Here is a 20946-nt window from a genome sequence, read left to right on the forward strand (position 1 = left end):
ACGTCAATCATGCAAAAATAAATAAACATTAATTGTGACGTCATTCGTGACGTCATAGCACCGTGTCTTGTCATTGGTTGACAGATAAATAGCCGTAACTTGGGAACCGCTCGTCCGATTAATATCAAACCTTGAAAAGCCACATCCACGGGTCCCCGGCAATATTCCTGGCAAGTTTCAATCAGATCGGACCGGCGGTCGTCGAGAAACGGCAGTCGCAGACAGACAGACAGACAGACACACACACAGATTGCTGGAATTATAGATAGATTACTGCCAATTATTGTTCTATTATTATTATTAATATGCTGTTATCATTATTCTGAGAAAAAAATGGCATGATAAGGTGATGAGGTGGAACGACACTTCAGCTGCCATATATACACTAAGAAAAAAAAAAGAAAAGAGGAAGCATTGTGACGTCATTCGTGACGTCATAGCACCGTGTCCTGTCTGGTTGACAGACAATATATAGGTCGTTATTGGTTGACAGACATTGGTCATTGTATCACGTTATTCTTTTTTTATTATTAACGATGTGAATGCACCCGGCGCTGCCCGGGTTCTTTTTGAATGAATTTAATCTTCTATACATATGTCTGACGCGAACACAGTATCAGTTCCCTATTGGGCCATGGCAGTCATAGGTTAAGGGGGTTGGTGAGGGGGAAACACACACCCTTCCCCCCCCCCCCCGGCCGAGGGGCCTTGCCACTTAGCCTATAACCTTCCCGGGGCCTATCCCGACACTTTTTTTTCAGTGGTTAGCTCCTATCTTTCACCTTTCAAGAGATTAGCGCGTACAGCCAAACAAACAAACAGACAAACAAAACCTTAAAATCATATGTTGGATATATTGCATGTGGTGTTGGCCCCATGTCAATCGGCTGAACTTGAAAAATTAACGTTACAAAATCAGGTATAATATATATCTATTCATATATATATATATATATATATATATATATATATATATATATATATATATATATATATATATATATATATATATATATATATATATGAATAGATATAAAAACACACACATATACATATGTATATATAAATATATACATACACACACACACACACACACACACACACGCTTATTTCCATTAAATGTATATACACATATATACTGTATATATGTAGGTGTGTATTTATTTACATATATAAGTGTGTATATATATATATATATATATATATATATATATATATATATATATATATATATATATATATATATATATATATATATATATATATATATATATACATATATACACATGTAAATATTGGTATATATATATATATTGTTGCGGTCTTCGCGCCCGCCGGCGTGCTGACGGCCACGTAACTCGAATCGCGGCACGTCGCCCACCGGACGGACAATCCAGTCGTGACCCTCTCGGACTAACGCCGGGAACCAGTCACGGGTGGACCTTTCGGTCTCACCACGATCGAGCCAATCAGCCCCCGCGTGGGATAGGGTTGCTCGCCAAATTCGACCTACCTAAGTACCCACGCGGAGGGTAGACCGGGCGATCGCACCTCGCCGCAGGTCGACTTCGGACACGGGCCACTTAAGCGACCCGTTCCGTACTATCAGAATAACCGAGCGGTGTTATCGTCGACCTCGACGGTTCGATTAATTATCGGGCGTACTCAGCCCACTACCAACCCTTTACGTGAAGCAAGATGAGGGTTCAATGGGGGAAAAGACGAAGCGAAGCGGGAGAACAGTTCAACAATAAAGCACATTTATTCGCGGCACACGGGAAGCACACAAATACAATTCCACCAAAAGCACACAAAAAAAAGAAAACACACTTCCATTTACACAAAAAGCAAATATAAAAGTGAAAACACAGTGCAGAGCTAATACCGACTACCGAGCACACGGCAACACTTATACAATTCTACTTCACAGACGGCGCCGACAACACATACCCAAAACCAAGGAAAAGAAATACCCTCAAGGATGAGGCGGGCCTGAGGCCGAGACCGGGTCGCGCCTACCCGTCTGGTGATGAGACGCGGAGCGGCGATGGCCCCGCAACCCGCGGGCCTCGTGGACGGTGTCTGGTAGGGGGTGGGAACGGGGCCCTCTTGGTCGCACTATCTCAGCGCGGAGGGAAACAGGAGGGGGTTGCTGATGCTCGGGGTATAGAGGATCTTTATTATCCCTGGTGTGCGTCTCCACCTCGGCCAGGTCGCGCTGCCGGCCTCCCTCGGGCGTGCAGCTCCCGGCACCGACGCGAGCACCCCCTCGTCCGACTCTCTTCAGCTTCTCCAGCCACTGCAGGCTTCGGGCTCCAGACTTCCACACTCGTCCCCTCCGTTCCGACTCCTTCTCCTTCTCCTTCTCCTTCTCCTTCTCCTTCTCCTTCTCCTTCTCGTTTTCCTCTTTCTGACTGACGAACACCGTCCTTTTATCCCCCCCCGTAACTTCGCCTTTGACCCCCTCCCTTTGACCTTTCACCTCGCTCCCCATTGGCCCGAGAAAAAGTGGGCGTGAAGGCTTTTTGATCCACAAATTTGCATATATCGATCGCCCTGGGGGCGGGCCACTCGCCCCTCGCTCACCGATTGGACGGCAAAAAGTGGGCGTGTGTCGTTTTTGATCCGTTTTTGAAGCACAAAATCCGTGATTTTGTACACGCTGTTCGACGCGCGTTCTGCATGAGTCCAACACCGGTACCCACAGCGGGGCAAGAACGGTGGCGATGCTACGGTTGCGAGGTGTGACGTGAAGGTCGTGGCGGTTGTGGTGAAGCGGTGGTTGTGGTCGGTGGTTGATGTTGTGGTTGTGATCATGGCGGTTGGTCCAAAATAAAGATAGTAAAAGAAAAACGGCTATCCTGAAGAGTCGCAGCACGTATAAATGACATGTATTCCCACTAGACAACGGGTTTGGGCCTAACTACACATGCACTTACCGAGATACCTCACCTAAGGGACCTGAATGGTGGTTTGCGAATCTGGTAACCACAACAATATATATATATATATATATATATATATATATATATATATATATATATATATATATATATATATATATATATATATACATATATATATATATATATATATATATACATATACACATGTAAATATAAATATGCATAAACTCATATTTGGGGACTCAAATGGTATAGTGTCATGTTAAAACTTGATCCGACTCAAGATCTGGCAATGATGTCACAGCCGACATTTTTGCAGAGCTCCGGTACCTCAAAATGTGTCACCACATATTCACTGGTGAGGATCAATCATTTCAAGAAAATGATGAAGAACAAAAAGAAATGCTCAGCTCATAATTTAATTTTTAAAAGATCAAAAGTGTGTTGCCTTGGAGACATGATTGAGGCATCAAGGATGAGCAAGATTAGCCGTTAGATCATGGATAAAGTCAGCCTGGGATAAGTTTGGCCAACATAGGTGAAATGGAAATGCCATCATGAGGCATGGAAACGTCCATTATCTGTAAAAGTGAGAGTACGTAAGGCCTGTATCAGACTGGCATTGATATATGAAAGTGAAATGTGGACACCATAGATTAAAGATGTCAAAGGACTACAATGAACAGAGATATGAGAACGTTAGAATGGATCAATGGATTATCTCTGAAAGAAAGAATTCAGAGCTAAGAAATTAGGAAGAGTTTCAAAATGAATGTTGGTGAAGAAAAACTTATGAAGGGAAGACTTTGTTGCTATGGTCGATGGTCATGTACAATGTCGATCATGAGATGAAGCTGTATATAAAGCTCGTACTAAAGACAGATTCCACCCTAAAATCACAGATTGAAATTGTCAACATGTTGGACTGATCCATTTTCAATGAAAAGGGAAGACGATGAGGTTGCTCGTATTGAAAACAAGCATGAATATTGATTTGAACAAGAGCAGAACGTTGGTATACTTGAATGATATGTTTGATATGTTTTGGGATACTTGATATGTTTTGGTATACTTGAATGATATGTTTTTGGAAATATGCAGAAAGCAAGGATGCACAAAATTCCAACAATGTTAATTGTGTTGTGTTGTTTTGTGAGCATGAGGTTCCAATTTTATGAGGCATATTTAATTTAACTTTCCTCGTACTGAAGTTACATATTAGTTCTGGTATTACTGAAGTTATATCACAAGGGCCTTTTCCCTTTGGCCTCCAAACTCACTCAGAATCAAATTTTGTGAAAAGCGTAAACGAGTATGCCTGGTGTTGGCTCAATGGTGAGGGTGGTGAGCTTGGGATCCGAGGATCTTGAGTTCAAATCCCACTTTGCAGTTGAATTAATACAAGGTGGCGTTGACTCAGCTTGTCGTCCTTCTGAGGTCAGCAAAATAAGTGCCAGCTTGTTGCTCTCCTGTGTAGGAGTGGTGACCTGTCTAGGATTGTGCCCAATAGCCCAGGAGACTGCTTCGGCAGCACCAATGCTCTGCACATAGTATGGTACCAATGGATGGTAAATGAGCGTCAAACACAATGGGGTCCGCATGCCGTGCCCCCGCTGTTCTCAGGTCAACTCCTCATGGGGCGACACGATCCTGGAAAAATTTGGTCACAATCAATTAAAGCAGTTCAATAAATTACCCTTCCCCCTATTCCAACCCCTACCCCCACCCCACATCCAGACAGAATAAAGACCATGTTAGAAATATATCGTAATCTCTTCAAGCTAATAACTTCCTGTTTTCATCATTAACTCCCCATGGGGTCAATGTGATCCTACCGAGTTTGGTGGAGATCACTCAGGCCATTACAAAGATTCCCCTTCCTCCCCCCCCCCCCCATATTCCAAATCCTCCATAAATTATTTTTAAAATCTATAAAACTCAATGCTTTTCACCATAAATAACCCATGAGGCTCCATTATGTAAGCCACGTTTGGTAGCGTTGCAGCCAATAGTACTGACATGAATAGGTGGACACTGGTAGAGAAACCCCACTTACCCCTCCCCCATTTTCACTACTACCCCTCCCCTTCATTACACTCCGTCGTGGCACTCCTACCCCCCCCCCCATTTTGGGTGACAAGCTTGGTTACGATCAATCCAAAAATCCTCTTACCTCATCCACCCAAACCCCCACATAATCACCCCCTCCCCTCAACGACACACACTCTGAGGCCTCCATTATGCCTGGCAAATCTGGTGGTCCAACGATGTTTCGTTCTCAAGATATACAAGATGTAAGGGAACGGACAGACATCAGACAGACAAACAGAAAATGGAGTTTGATATAATAAGGGCAGATTGTTTTTTCTTGTCAGCTTTTCCTGATCCACCCTGCGAGAAGGGAGTGACCCTGAGGGCCACTCCAATCAGGGTTGTGTGAGATTGGTTTGGCCAATGGGTCGCATGTGGACCAATAATTACTGCCTGAGACCCATCTCCAAATCACAGAATCATTCGATCCCATTGACCAGAAATTGGCCTCGAAATACAGCTATTTTGGTGCCAGCCCACAAAGAACCCATAATTAGATTAATTAGAAATCTAGAAAATAAATACAATTTAAAAGGAGTATTTATTTACAAACATCATAATATCATGATAAGTTTTCACCAAATCACGTGAAAATAAAAGTTGATAATAGGAAATATGTGGCTATCAGGTGTGACTTCAAAAGCGTATCACACTGTATGTACATTTCCCGAAGTTTCACCAAAATCCTATGATAATATATCTTAAACATGCAGTAAATCCTATCCAATGTCATCACACTGCTTTCGGTCACAATCAATCGATATATGATAACAAATTAGGACACAACAGGTCGAAAGGAACAGCAGAGAAGGAGGGGGGGCACAAACAGCAGAGCCGAAGACCAAGACAGAGGGAGGTGGACAAAGAATGGGTGTTGGGAGGAATGGGGGTCAGGAGAGGACGCATGGGGTGGACAAGATGCAGACAGAAGGAAACTCTCAGGAGGAAAGACTGTTAATTTAGAAAGAGAAGGGATTGGGGTGGGTGGTTAATGAGGGTAGAAAAGATCAAGGTTTTGGATTTGGGACGATCTGAGATGGTGGTGAACAGCTGTCTTGAAGATCTGGAGAGAAGAATTAGATTGAAGAGGATGTGGAAGGTGGTTCCACAGGTGGGGAAAAAAAGAGGAACAAATAAGTGGAAGTGAGTATTGATTCTGGATTAACGTAGTTTCACCAGGAGGGGGTTGATGGTGCACTGTGTGTGTTCTGCAAAAACCTGGGGGAGAGGAGGGAGGGGGCAAAGCAAGGGAAGAGAAGAGCATTCAAGACCACAAGGGAGGCGGTAAAAGACAGAGAGACAACCAACCTGTCTGCGATGGAAAAGTGATAGGCCCATAGATTCAGCTTCATCGCGAGAGATTCCAATGACCTTGAAGGCCTTGGTTTCCACGGCATCGAGCTGAGCAAGGTGTGAGGCAGGAGAGCCAGCCCAGAGGGGAGGGGGAACTTAAGTAAGGAATACATATTAAATTTAAACATATACATACAGTTACAAACGAAGTTAAGACACATATTCAATCCAAAGGCAAGTAAATATTCTTGATAGCCTCTGTCCAGTGGGCCGCAACTGTTATGGTTCATTGTGTTATCCCTCAAATGGTTCAAGGATATAACAGACGTATTGGTGGAAGGTTTACAAACTCTATTTCCGAGATATCATGGTCATTTGCCTTGAACCATTCACCTCTTCTGTTAACATTGCTGAAGTAATCTCCACCGTCAACTTCATTTTCATAATTATCAATGGTGGATTTTAGAGTGGACATGTAAAAATGATTGTTCATTCCTGCAACATGAACGCTATTTGGCAAGGTCAAAGGACTATTCTTCTTGATGTACCATTTTATATTCAATTTTCCACCCACTCTGGTGAATTATCTGGTGTTGGAATCTTCACCCAATTTGGTGATTACATAGACCACCAATACTTTGGGATTTATTCGTGCCCTGCAGTTCAAGTTTTGGTGAATTTCACTTTCAAGGTCTCTTCCTCTTCCACTAAATGTATCAACCATATCTGTTGATTGATGAGTATCATCATCAAATGGAACTTCCGCGTATTCATGGATAGATGGCAAAATATGTTGTATATTGTCTATTACAGACCAAGGTATATTGTCTACCAGGTTCATGTGTTCTGTTGGATAAGGGTTGTACCTCTCCAATGTTGCAAGAAACATCTGGAATGAGGAATTATACCTATGATTCTCCAATTTCATATGAAAGAACTGACTTTGTTGCACCTGCACATTGGCACTACAATGTCACAAACAATGTATGCTTTCATTGATTTCTCAGAATCTTATCCCTCTGATACCACAGTGGCTTCATCCCTTGATTATTGGTTTAAAAAATAAATAACATCTTCATCATCATCAATCTCATTTTCCATATTCTTGGTCAAAGTAATCATTAAAATAACGATCGATAGTATTGATGGAGGTGGTAGAGCAGATAAGCAAGATGTTAGCGAATATCTTTAACAGCTCGTTGGAGTCAAAGCAGGTACAGCAGCAGGTGATTGGAGAATAGTAAATGTAATATTGGTATTTGAGAAAGGTTTCAGAGTAAGGTATTTAAGAAAGGTTCCAGAGAATGGTATTTAAGAAAGGTCATGGGTCATGGTCAAGTTTCCGATCAAACTGGGATTGCATCAAAGCTGGACGTTTTGATACCTGGTCATCACTGCCAGCAGTTATAAAGTGGCAGTTCTAATTATGTCCCTTATTCATTACGAAACACACCAGTACAAGATACACCACACAAAACAAATACTGGTGAAAGTCTGCAATCTCTGATTGCTCTTTTTTGTTTGTATTGTATTCATGGTTTTACAAAATAAATGATTTGAAGCCTCTCAGGGTGTTTTTTTTTGAAATAAAAATGAAGATTTTCATGCTTTTGATTTATTTTGGATATACAGGTGGCAAATCTGCATGGCAATAGTTTGCACATTATATTTACGAGCAGAGTACCCGCCCTGCAGGAGATCTTGTTCCATGCATGCAGCATATTCTTCTGACACATACCTATATTTGGGTGGTGTATGGACAACTGACAGCTGGCTCAATTGCTCCAGGAAAAAAAAAAAACAGATTACATACATGAAGCAAAAACATACCTTCTGGTTATAATTGGCACGACAAGTAATCTCCACCGTCACTCCCTCTGAGGCCTCAAGACATCAGACAGACAAACAGAAAATGGAGTTTGATAATAAAGGCAGATTTTTTTTTCTTGCCAGCTTTGCCTGATCCACCCTGCGAGAAGGGAGTGACCCGGCAGGCCATTCCAATCAGGGTTGTGAGACTGGTTTGACCAATCAGGGTTGCGTGAGACTGGTTTGTGTCAAAACACCTCACTGCACTGGATACCCTGGAGACAGGAATACTGTACTGAAATGGCGGAGACTTGAAAAACCCTTCCCCACCTGGAGCGGCACTACACGATACACATTTACATAGATAATTTGCGTCCCACCCCCCTCACCCAAAGACAACCGGCAAAGATAAAAACACCCCCATACATTAATTGGGGTCATGCTGATCCTATGAAGCAAGTCTGCATGTAATCGACCCACAACAACTGTTGGAGGAATAGCGCGACAAACACACACACAAACACCGGTCCATTAATTCTAGTAAGGATAAGGGAAGAAAGGGGGGAAATGATTGTGAATTTAACGTTCCATCTTTATTTACTTTTCACATTGTTCTCAACAAACGGGAACAGAAGCAATGCAGGCATGATAGGCCGAATGGCCTTCTCATGCGCCAACATTCCCTGTGTATCTTTGTGTAACATTGTTAAGAACGGGAAGAAATGGGGAGGGGAGGACAGAGTTGAGGGTGAGGGTGCAGGCAGTTGAAAGAGAGAGATTGAAATGTTGGGAAGGGGGGGCGGTGATTGAGGACTTGCAGTTGGAAGGGGGGTTGAGTACTTTGGGTTTGGAGCAGTTGAGGACTTGAAGAAGAAAGGGGGAGGTCATGACAGAGTTGGTTTCGAGGGGTTTGAGGCTTTTGAGGGAGGGGGAGGAGTGGAGGACATTGGGTTGGGAGGGGTTTTGGAGACTTGAAGAAAGGGGTAGGGGAGCACTAAGTTTGCGTGTAGTGGAGGGGAAGCAGGGAGAGAGTGTGTGTGTGTGTGTGTGTATGTGTGTGTGTGTGTGTGTGTGTGTGTGTGTGTGTGTGTGTGTGTGTGTGTGTGTGTGTGTGTGTGTGTGTGTGTGTGTGTGTGTGTGTGTGTGTGTTGGGGGGGGGGGGTTAGGGACCTGAAATCATATGTCACATTATGCAGAATTTCCATTGGTCTCAAATAGTTATGTTGGATCTTTTGGGTCATCTAGGTATTTTGGGTCCTCGTGGTCTCTTCGGTCCTCTGAGGTCTTTTGGATCCCTTTTTTGGGGTCTTCATGGTCTTTTGGGTATTCAGGGTCCTCTGGGTCTATTGTGTCTTCTGGGTCCTCACGGTATTTTCAGTACTTGGGATCTTTGGGTGTTTTGGTTCCTTGGGGTATTTTGGATCCTGTGGGTCTTGGGGGGGTCTTTTCAGTCTTTTAGGTCTTCTGGGTATTTTTGGTCTTTTGGGTCTTTAAGGGTCTTCTGTGTCTTTTGGGTCTTTGAGGTCTTTTGGGTTTTTAAGGGTCTTTTGGGTTGGTCCTCAGGGTCTTTTCAGTCCTTGGGCTCTTTTGGGTCCTCAGGATCTTTTGGGTCCTCTGGGTGCTTTCACGTTAAATATTTCAGTTCACAATTGTGGGTGACGTCAGGTCAGCTGTCCAATCAATGGATGAAGAGCAGATATTTGTACATATTTGTACAGATACTGTACAAACACCACACAAAACAAGTTCTGGCAAGGGTCTGCATTCTTTGATTGCTCTTTTTCTTGTTGTTATTTGTAATCTTATTTGTATGCTTGTAATTAGTTATAGGACCGTTTTTGCATGAATGTTTTGTGTGTAAAATTCGTTGCTTTACCTTGTACAAACTAAAATATACACTATTTGATGAAAAACATGAGTTTTTGCATGAGAATCAGAGTTTGGAAAGACGATTTTTGCATGAATAAGGTTTGTTGTGCAAAATGTGTTTTTTTTTGCTTCCCACAAGCTAAAATTTGAGGAAAAACACAAATTTCTGCATTAGAATAGTTATTTGGAACAAAAAACAGTGTCAGAACAAACTAATCTGGTTTTTTTTTTTTACTTGTATTCGGCAAATCAGACCATTTTTACACCAATAATGTTTCTTGTGTAAAATGTTGTTTTGCATAGTGCAAGATAAAATACACATTATTTGAAGAAAACCACATATTTCTGCATTGTAGTGATTTGGAATGAAAAACTTGATCAGAGCAATCTAATGTGTTAAAAACTCTTCGATGAGGCAAATACGACCATTTTTGCATTAATAAGGTTTCTTTTGTAAAACGTGTTGTTTTGCTTACAAAAGATAAAATTTGAAGACAAACACACGTTTCTGCATTGGAATAGTGATTTGGAATGAAAAACGGGGTCAGAACATGCTAATGTGTTCAAAACTCTTGTAATACGCAAATTAGACGGTTTTTGCATATGTAGGATCTTCTTGCGTAAAATGTGTTATTTTCCTTTGGAAAGCTAACTATTTGATGGAAAACATGCATTTCTGTATTAGGCAAGTGATTTGCAACAAAAAAGCAGGGTCAGAAGAAGCCAATGTGTTATTAAAAATGCTTGTAATTCGGCAAATTTGACCGTTTTTGCATAAATAAGGTTTCTTGTGTAAAATGTGTTGTTTTTCTTTGTGCAAGATAAAAGACATTATTTAAGAAAAACATGCGTTTATGTATTGGAGTAGTGATTTGGAAGGAAAATCAGGGTAAGGATAAGCTAATGGGTGGTTAAAAACACTTTCACCCAGCAAATTAGACCGTTTTTGCATCAACAATGTTTCTTGTGTAAAATGTGTTGTTTTGCTTTATACTGTACCAGTTAAAATACACAGTATTTGATGAAAATATGCTTTTCTGCATCAACATGCTGTTAGTCCAAGCATGTCCAAACATAACAGCTTTGGAACAAAAAACGTCATCAGAACAAGGTGATGTGTTGAAAACGCTTGGTTCGCAAATAACACTGTTTTTGCATGAATAAGGTTTCCTATGCAAAATGTGTGTTTGCTTCGTACAAGGTCGAATACACACGATTTGATGAAAAACATGCATTTCTGCATTAGAATTGTGATTTGGAACAAAAAACGGTGTCAGAACAAGCTAATGTATTAAGAGGGCATTACATCGAGTCTTATCAGTTGCATGGGAATTTCAAAATGTCATGAAAATGTTGGACATATACGACCAGTTACACATCTTTTTGCAGTCAAGTATAGTTTGCACTATTGACTGCATAAACTGAGGGGAGAATTTCCAAATCAGTGTAGATTCAGAAAAGGACAAGAGGGCCTCAGAGTTCGGAAATTAATTTTTCACATCGTAGTGGTGAAAATCACACATAATTTGATTAAACTGTAGAATTTCGCCAAAAGTCTCACAGATTCATGTTTAACGAGAAGAGGTGGCTACAATGAATACTATATACAGAGATCTGCCTCCTTATTTTTTCCAAATTCCCCCTAAATTGAAAAAAAAAATCTATAAAAGGTAATAATTTAATTTTTTCACCATAAATCCCCCATGGAGCCCAATTATGGAAGCCACGTTTGGTGGCACTGCCGCCCATATGGCGGTGAATAGCCACAAGACGATATAAAGATCCCCCTACCTCTCCGGCACAACTGCCCAAAATTACTACTCCCCTATTTTACTCCACATTGTCCCCCAATATGTGTGTGCTAAATTTGGTTGTGATCACATAAGCCATTATGAAGATCTTCCCCTCTCCCCTCCCCAAACATGCTCACCCTTAAATGGCCATTGTCCCCCATCAAAAAACACACACACACACACACACATGACCCACCACATGGGCCCCCATTATGTTTGCCAAGTTTGGTGGCCTTACAATGTTCCATTCTCAAGATTTATAACATATAAGGGTGCAGACATACAGACAAATAGAAAATGGAGTTTGACAATAAAGACAGCTTTGCCTTTGTGTCAGCTTTACCTGATGCGAGACCAATGAGAAAATGCACTGCATAGAGACCAATATATCACTACATTATTTAATACCTCTTCCCTCATTCACCCACCTTCTTTCCTTTGATCTCTCATTTAAATGAAATCTATAAATGAGAGAATTTGTATTAACATTCCTTGACACATTGATTTTTCATATAAAGGTGCAATATTGGGGATGAGACTCATGTACCTGAGAATTTCAGGTGCAAATTGGTTTGCGCAAATAATGTAGGCATGTATAACAACAACATATCACTATTCTTCTCGAATATACACTTGGGTTTCACTAATTTGAGATGTTATCTCGGATTTATAGAACAACAGGCAGGGACTGTATCCCTCTCAAGGTTGAGCCTGTATGTTCAAAAGTTACACACGAATGAGATACTCAAAAAATACCAAAACCCAAGAGACATACAAATATGCATGTGTGTACAGGATGTCTTTAAATAGGAACCCATTTATATTTATTGAATGCAAGAAGCATGCACAAATTTGTTCAACACAAAAAGCATACACAGCGATACAGATGAATATGGAACGGTTGGAGAAATGTTTGAAGTTTTATTTTGGCCTCAACATATCCACATTTTCTTTCAAGTCACATCTGGAGACTTGTTCAATGTCGACCCTTGTTCGAGCATTTCGCTGCCTTCCCGGTTTAGTTGTTGTTGTCAAGTCCCCTTTTATACAAACTTTATTTGAATGTGTGTAATTGTTTTGCATGTTGGAGAGTGAATTTAAAAGTGTTCGTATTCTCTCTGCACAACCAAACACTTTCATAAACGTACATCCATGCTGCTATTGTATGTCTTTCCTCCAAACTCTGGTACCTTGCCATGGTGCACACCGGGAAAAAAAATGAAATCTTAACGACAGTGAACATGTTGAGTACAAAACAAAACTTCAAACAAAACAAAACACTAACTGTTACATTTCAGTTTCACCTGGAAAGCTGCCTCTGCTTGAAGTATTCAACAAGTAAAAATGGGTAACTATTTAAGGTCCACCATGTATGTGTATGTATATATGTATTTATACACTGCTGTGCAAAAAACTTAAGCTCACTGCACAATATTAATTGGCATTCACCGAAGTGATGAAACCAGACTTTCGGGAACAAATCTTGCCCAAAATAGATTTTTTTTTTCGTTGACTGCCACACACTCCACGACTATCGATGACACTATCGTTGGTAAACAAAATGTCCATAAAGAAGAAATGCAGGGAGAGGATGATATGGGTGAAAGATCTGAGCACTGCTGCTGAGGCACTAGTGCTGGTACATCGCTGACGGTGTGTCAGGAGAAAGAAGCGGCTGTGTATGAGAAAGCCGGCTGGGTGGAGAGAAGGCTGGCTCAAGGAGCATTTACAACATCTTGAAAGTGGAACATGCTGCATTTGATAAGTTATTCTGAATTTGGTAACTATTTCAGCAGATGGCTGTGGTTGTTTAACATTCAAATGAAGAACAATCGGAAAAAATCTGGTGTTTCTAAAGGCTTTTAGCCCTTCATCACATTGACATTCCTCCATAACCAAACATATAATATTTACCCCGGATATGCAACGCAAAGCGGGGTTAAGCAATTGGTTCACTCTGTCTATCTGTCTGAAGGTGTATTTCTATGATCAAGGGACTACTTGATTTCAATTGAATTTTACATTTTGAACACCTTAGAACACAAATGGGAACATTAATTGGAACACGAACCTGCAGTTTAGCAGTACTTTGGCTCTGAATTTGGCAAATTGTATGGAATCTCACACTGTGTATGCATGCACACTCACGGTAAAGCAATTGCTTCGGTCTATCTCTCTGTATGGCTGTCAAACAAAATTGAAAATCACTCCAAACAAGAAAATGACTATTTTTAGGGATACCATAAAGAACACAAAGAACAGGCATGAAATATATATATATATATATACATATATATATATATACATATATATACATATATATATATATATATATATATACATATATATATATATACATATATATACATATATACATATATATACATATATATATATATATATATACATACATACATACATATATATATATATATATATATATATATATATATATATACATTCTTGTATTTTCTGTCTGTCTGTCTGTCGATAGAATCGGTCCCACCGTAAGTAACCCTATCATATTGCATGCCATTGGAATGGAGATGCAAGAAAACATTTTCAAACCTACATGGTAGAAGGTTCAGGGTGGGGGGAAGTCTCCAATTCTTTCTATGTAAATGTCTATCGTATAGCACCACCTGGTGGTAGGCAGGCTGACAAATCATCTTTTCTCTGAACTCTAAATTCCTTCTGCACATGGTGCGGGTACCTCTGCTTGTAACTCATATAACGTGTTGAATAAGGTGGTGTAAAGGATGGTGCCAACACACCTGTTATTCAAAGTTCCCAAACAAAGCTATATAGATCGTGCTCAGAAAATCAAAGGAAAAGATGAAAATACCCATCCCATGTCCTTTTTCTCAAGATTGTGTGGGGTAAGGTGTTCCATGATCTGTGTCTGTCTCTCTGTGTCTCTGTGTCTCTCTCTCATTCTATTAAGTGACAATGCATGCTCTGCTGTTGTATATCAATGGTTGTTTAAACTCGAGGATTCACCACTGTCATTCTGTCACAGGCCTGGGGTGTAGAGCTTGCCATTTAACTGGGCAGTGTATAGGCTCAGGATCGATGGTTTGAACGCTCCTCTGAACAACAAACGCGTCTCCCTGATGAGTCCTGCGGCCCAGCCGAGGCCAAAGATTGGCCACGTATAACCCTTTATTTATCCAGTCAGTGAATAAGCGAAGCATCACCAGTTCATACACTGGCAGATGCATCATAATTGTTACAATGAGCCAGTAGCCTCTGTCATGAAAAGTATTATAACGCAATTTACCTAGAATGGCATTATTTTATTGCTTTTGTGAAGGTTTGCTAAATACGTAAGGAAACAAAGGTGAGGCTCAGGCTACAATATTGAAATTTCATAATACCGTTTTGGTTTTCAAAGTACACATTTAATGCTACGGCTGAAAGTCACTGAAACTTGAAGTTTAATTGGTCAATACATTTCACCGCATCAGCGATCGGCTTAGTCCACCGCATGCTACATGATGATGCATGACTGTCGCCAGTCGTGCATCATGTCACTTAGCAATCAGTGTCGCTTAGCCATCACTGGCAGGTTGATGGTCTCTGTCTTTTACCACCTCCTTTCTGGTCTTGCAACCTCTACTCTTTCCGTGCTTCACCCCCCCCCCCCACCGCCATGAGTCCTGATCTTCAATTATGTATACAAAAAAGCTGCTCAAGACAGATGAGTCAAAGTTTCAGTTATTTGGATCCAATCAAACACAGTATGTGAGATAATGAAAAACTGAACCTTACAAAAAGCACCAATTGCTTGAAGCCAACAATTAAGCATGGAGGAGATTCAATTCAAGTTTAGGTGTGCATATCCCCAATTGGTGTTGGAAAATTGCTTTAAATTTATGTTACATTGACTGGAGCAAGGGACAAACAATTTTTAACCCACCATGCTATCCTCAGTGGTGTGACACTTGTTGGTCCAAACTTTATGTTACAGCAAGATAATCATCCAAAACACTCAGCTGGAATAATTAAAACATACTTACAAAAGAAAGAGGGGGTTGGAATCCCACAAAGCTTGGAATGGCCCCCTCAAAGCCGAGATCTCAATATCACTGAAAAAGAAGAAATAAAAAAGAATCCCAACAACTTAGATGATCTTTGGAAGGTCTTGCAAGAAGCGTGGAACACCATTCCACAATCAGTTTAAAACGAATTATTTGAAAGTTTCCCCACAAAAACTTAAATGGTTTTGAAGGAAAAGTGTCGAGATACTTGCCATTTGTTTATATCAAAGTATATTGTGTATAAATATGATTATCTCAATAAAATTTTCTTTTTCATTTCAGTGTATTGGCATTGAATATGAAGTTTTAGTTTCGGTATGCATTGGAGGAGAAAACGCAAAATGTGTCAGACTTTTGCATGGCAATATATATTACATCGATACAAATAAATGCCAGGGGATGTGTGTGGGTCTTCCCCATAACTCCAAAACCATGAAACCAAGTTGCCTAAAACTTTGCATGCATACTAAACGAACTCCAAGTAAGTATATGTATGTATGTATGCATGAAAATACATATATATATATGTATATATATATATATATATATATATATATATATATATATATATATATATATATATATATATATATATATATATATATACATATATACATACACGCATACAAATATAAAAAGTGTTATGGATTTCAGAATCAGATCTGACTAATGCATCCAAACATTTTGGTCCTCAGACAGTTATTTCCCACAATGCATGTCCAGGATAGACCCATCCCAATGTCTGGTAAGATTCTAACTTTGATGCGTTGAGAAGAGTATAGAACAGATTCCCTTTCTTATGGGATGGCTTTTTTCTCTTTACGATGCACATTCATGCATGCGAGATAGCCGTTCGCCCAAAGGAGGCTCGTCTACCCCCTTTCCATCAGGACACATTGGCTTGGAGGTGGACGATATATTTACACCTTCGACTTACAGGACATTTGATTAAGCACACCACGAGCTTTTCCTGAGCAGTTATTCTGATGGTCAAGTACGGCTATGGATCATTTACTTCACCCACCGATCATTCATTGACATTCGACACCCACCTCTTTCACCGACGTTGGTGTCCACCTTTTTCCATCTACATTTGATGCCCAGTTTGGCAGCCCTGTGGATGCGAGCTGGCTTTTGTTCGTGTCGGGCTGAACGGAGAAGGGATGGTTGTTGTTGATGTTTGCTGGCAAATGGCTGCTTTCTGCAATTCGTCCAGCACCACAAACATGGCATTGTAAGCCAGGCCTGTGCTGATTTGGGGTTGCATCTCGCTCTGGTAAGGAAGGAATGGTCACGAGATTGACGGTTGGTCACATTAGTCCGGGAGCCAACCGATCAAAATTAAAAAAAAATTGCCCGGTCTGCTATAAAATTTTTGTGTTGATTTTCATAAAGAGACACCCTTTGAGTATATGAAAACCAATGTTGGCAATGGTGAAACTCTTGCGCAACAACACAGTCAACACTTTTGCGAGCCCCCTCTGATAACAAAATGTTGGCAAAAGCGAAGATGTAGGATGGGGGTAGGGGTAATTCATAGTGTCCTAAAATCATAACCACTAAACCTATATACACAAATGACCCCTCATATTAAAGAGGAGTTCATTTCCTATATCACAATTGGTGTAGATTTAACCTACCTTCAATTGACAAGGTTATATGTCAAACAACAAAAGATTTATGTAACTCAGAAATGCTTGACTATCAATGGGGTCAGGAACAAGAACATACTTTTACATGCCATGGTTTTAAGGAAGATAAAATTAGAAATGGATTAACACAATATTGTGACATGAAACATCCTCTTCAGAGGAAGAGTCACTCTCTGAAACAACTCCACCACATGAACCTCTCTGACCAAGGCATATGCATGTCACTCAGCAAGGCACAGCAGCCTTTTTGCATGAACATCGTTTCAGACATTTGGATAATTTGCACATGCAAGACACCGTTTTGTCTATGTTTGGCTTGGCTGGCTTAGACATGAGAATTGGGACCAGTTTTCCATTGATAAGGGTTCTGCCAAATGTTGTGGCTGGGGGAAGTGCTCGGTCACTGAGATGTGCACGTCTATACAGAAGCAATTGATACAATGCTCTTAAAACAAGGAAGTAAAACGCATCTTCTGTTGCTGGCAGTGACCTAAGGTCTAATTTTGAAGAGACAAACATATGCTGCCTGAGGGTATCCAAACAGCTGAACCCTTTTTGGCCATGCAGAGCAGTCCAGTATACTCTGGCCTCATCAATGACACATTCTGTTGCTGCCATTTCACTATCTCTTCCAAAATCAACAAGGTGGGGAAGGTTTCCTATCAGTCCCAGAGAAACCTGTGCCGCTCTTCTTTTCACAGGAACACAGGCATCATCCCAACTGACTGGAAGAGGGGCCTTGTTGTCCCTCTCTGGAAAGGGAAGGGTGATCGCCAAGACTGCAAAAACTACCGAGGGGTGACGCTGCTCTCAGTGCCGGGCAAGGTCTTTGCTCGGATAATTCTTGATAGGGTTTGCCACCATCTGCTTGAGCACCAGCGTCCAGAGCAGTTAGGCTTTACACCAAAGAGGTCAACGATTGACCGTATCCTTGCACTTCGTGTCCTCACCGAACACAGACGAGAGTTTCGGCAGGGGCTGCTTGCAGCCTATGTTGATCTCTGTAAAGCGTTCGATTCAGTGAATCGGGATGTCCTCTGGAGGATTCTTGGTCTTCGTGGGGTGCCACCGAAACTGATCGATCTGATGTCTGAACTCTACTCTGGTACTGAGAGTGCTGTGAAGTGTGGTGGTACCATCTCTGACTTATTTCCAGTTGTTACTGGAGTTCGTCAGGGATGTGTACTTGCCCCCACACTTTTCAGCACTTGTATGGACTGGATTCTAGGGAGGATGTCGGAGAGATCAAGTTGCGGTGCATCGTTTGGCAATGTCAAGATCTCAGACCTTGATTTTGCAGATGATGCAGTCATCTTTGCGGAGACTTTAGACATCCTCTTGGGGGCCCTCGAGGTGCTGAATGAGGAGTCGGAGCCGTTGGGATTACGGATTTCTTGGGTCAAAACTAAGATCCAGGCTTTCGGTGACATCTTGGATGCTGCTGTCCTGTCTGTGTCTGTTTGTGGTGAGGATGTTGAGGTCGTGGAGAGATTCACTTACCTTGGCAGTGATATTCATGTCTCCGCAGGTTGTGAGCCGGAGGTCAATAGACGTCTGGGTCGGGCCTGGGGAGTCATGGATTCACTGGATCATGGGGTGTGGCGCTGCCGGTACCTGTGCGGGAGGACGAAAGTCTGAGTCTTCAGGTCCTTGGTACTTCCAGTCTTGCTCTATGGGTGCGAGACTTGGACTTTGACCAAGGATCTGAGACGGAGACTTAATTCCTTTGGTACCAGGTCTCTTCGGAGAATCCTTGGCTATCGCTGGTCGGATTTTGTGTCCAACGAGCGGTTGCTGAGAGAGACTCGGATGAGATTTGTTACCTGCATAGTCCGTGAGCGTCAGCTGCGGCTGTATGGACATGTGGCTCGTTTTCCTGACGCTGATCCTGCTCACCAGATTCTCTCAGCGAGGGAGTCTCATGAGTGGGAGGCCAGTGGGCTGACCACGTGCCTCATGGTTGCAGCAGGTTGACCATCATCTCAAGGAGATGGGGATGGGCCTGGCATCTGCCTGGGGGATGGCCAGACGGAGGCCCCTGGAGTACCGGCGGAAAGTGGACGCAGCGACGCGCTGTTCTGGCACATGCTCCCATACCTGACCTGACCTCTTCTTTTCCCCTTCTGAATGGGTAGCTCACTGTGTCACATCCACACAACACATATGTGCACAGAAGTGTAGCTGCGACATCAAGAGGATTTTCTGGTACTTCTTGCTCAACACTTCTACCAGCTCATGAATAGGTAGGTATTGATTCTGCCGTTGTATCCAGAGTTCTTGCAATGTGTTCAAGCAGCAGAAGTGATATATACACAGCATAATTATGTCTGTATCTGTTGCATGCACAACAGCTCGATGGTGATCAAGATATTCCACACAATACGCAAGATGAGCAATAATCCTTGTGTCTGCCTCTTCATGTTCTTCACAAGGTAAGTCCAGAACTGAACTTGATGCTGATGTGATGGAAAGAGTGTGACCTTTGTTTTCCATCATACTACCAAGAATGATGGTCACTCCATCCAGAATAGCTTCAGGACTCTCACAAAGGGAAGTGCCAATGAAGTTCTGAAGATTTCCTTTATTTCTTGGATTCTTCATGAATAAATTCCAGTCCGGAATTTCTAGACTCTTGGATGGTGAGAATTGTCTTGCCTGGTCTGTCTGGTTTCTCCTCTGCTGCTCATCACCCTTCAAAGTATGGCTATCATCAAAATCATACTGATCACCAATGATGTTGACACAGTTGCACATTTCAGGTTTCAACTGCAGGATACACCTGCTTGCGAAGATACAGCTGGGGAAGTTCACCAAATGTTTTCGCACCCATTTTTTGGTATTTATTTACAAATGCCATTGTGTCTACCAGATAAACTGTGTATAGGTCACTCTGTGGTAATGATGGCAGCTGTAAAACAACATCCTGCTCAGCTTCAGCAATTAGCACTGCCACGAAATCAGACTCGTTGCCTTTGCGCATTACAATCCCCTGTGCTAAGCGTGGATCAACCTCAAACAGGGATGATGGATAGTCTGTCCACTCATGGGAAAATGCAATCTGTCTTGTGACTGGGTCGGCATCTCGATAGAAACACAGCACACGTGTAGTTGCAGTCTCATCTTGATAGATCCTGATTAAACTCTGTTTCCTTGATGGTTTTGATTTCTTCTGTGAGGAGAAAGTTACCAGCTTCAGTGGTTCAATCTTAATAGAGACCACCTCTTCTGCTTTCATAATGGCTTCCATGCCCTTAGCTTGAGCATGGACCAAGTCTTTTGAAGCAGCCTTCTCACTAGTTGCTCTATTGAGCAGAACCACTTGGTTGTTACACTGGAATGGGTTTATCATCTGCTGGCATATCACTTTCTTGATCTCCTCAACATGCATATGTTCTTCTGTTGCCTGCTTCTGTGTTTCTCCATGATGAGTAGATTCCTGTTGGCCTAGATTAGCCATAGACTTTATGTTCTCTGATACAGCTGTGAGAAATGG

At 41.6% G+C, this 20946-nt stretch overlaps 1 long non-coding RNA gene across 1 annotated transcript in view; it reads right to left on the minus strand.

Annotated features, from left to right (window-relative positions):
• The window catches only part of LOC147029326 (uncharacterized), a 225352-nt gene that overhangs the window by 104701 nt on the left and 99705 nt on the right, over window positions 1–20946 (minus strand). The window contains exon 4 of the long non-coding RNA XR_015055704.1: window positions 15781–15849. This is a non-coding gene — a long non-coding RNA (uncharacterized LOC147029326). The remainder of the gene's footprint in view (window positions 1–15780; window positions 15850–20946) is intronic.

Source organism: Eptatretus burgeri, chromosome 3 (assembly GCF_056783735.1).
Source record: "Eptatretus burgeri isolate ZD-2024b chromosome 3, Ebu_testis_v1, whole genome shotgun sequence".
NCBI lineage: Eukaryota > Metazoa > Chordata > Myxini > Myxiniformes > Myxinidae > Eptatretus > Eptatretus burgeri.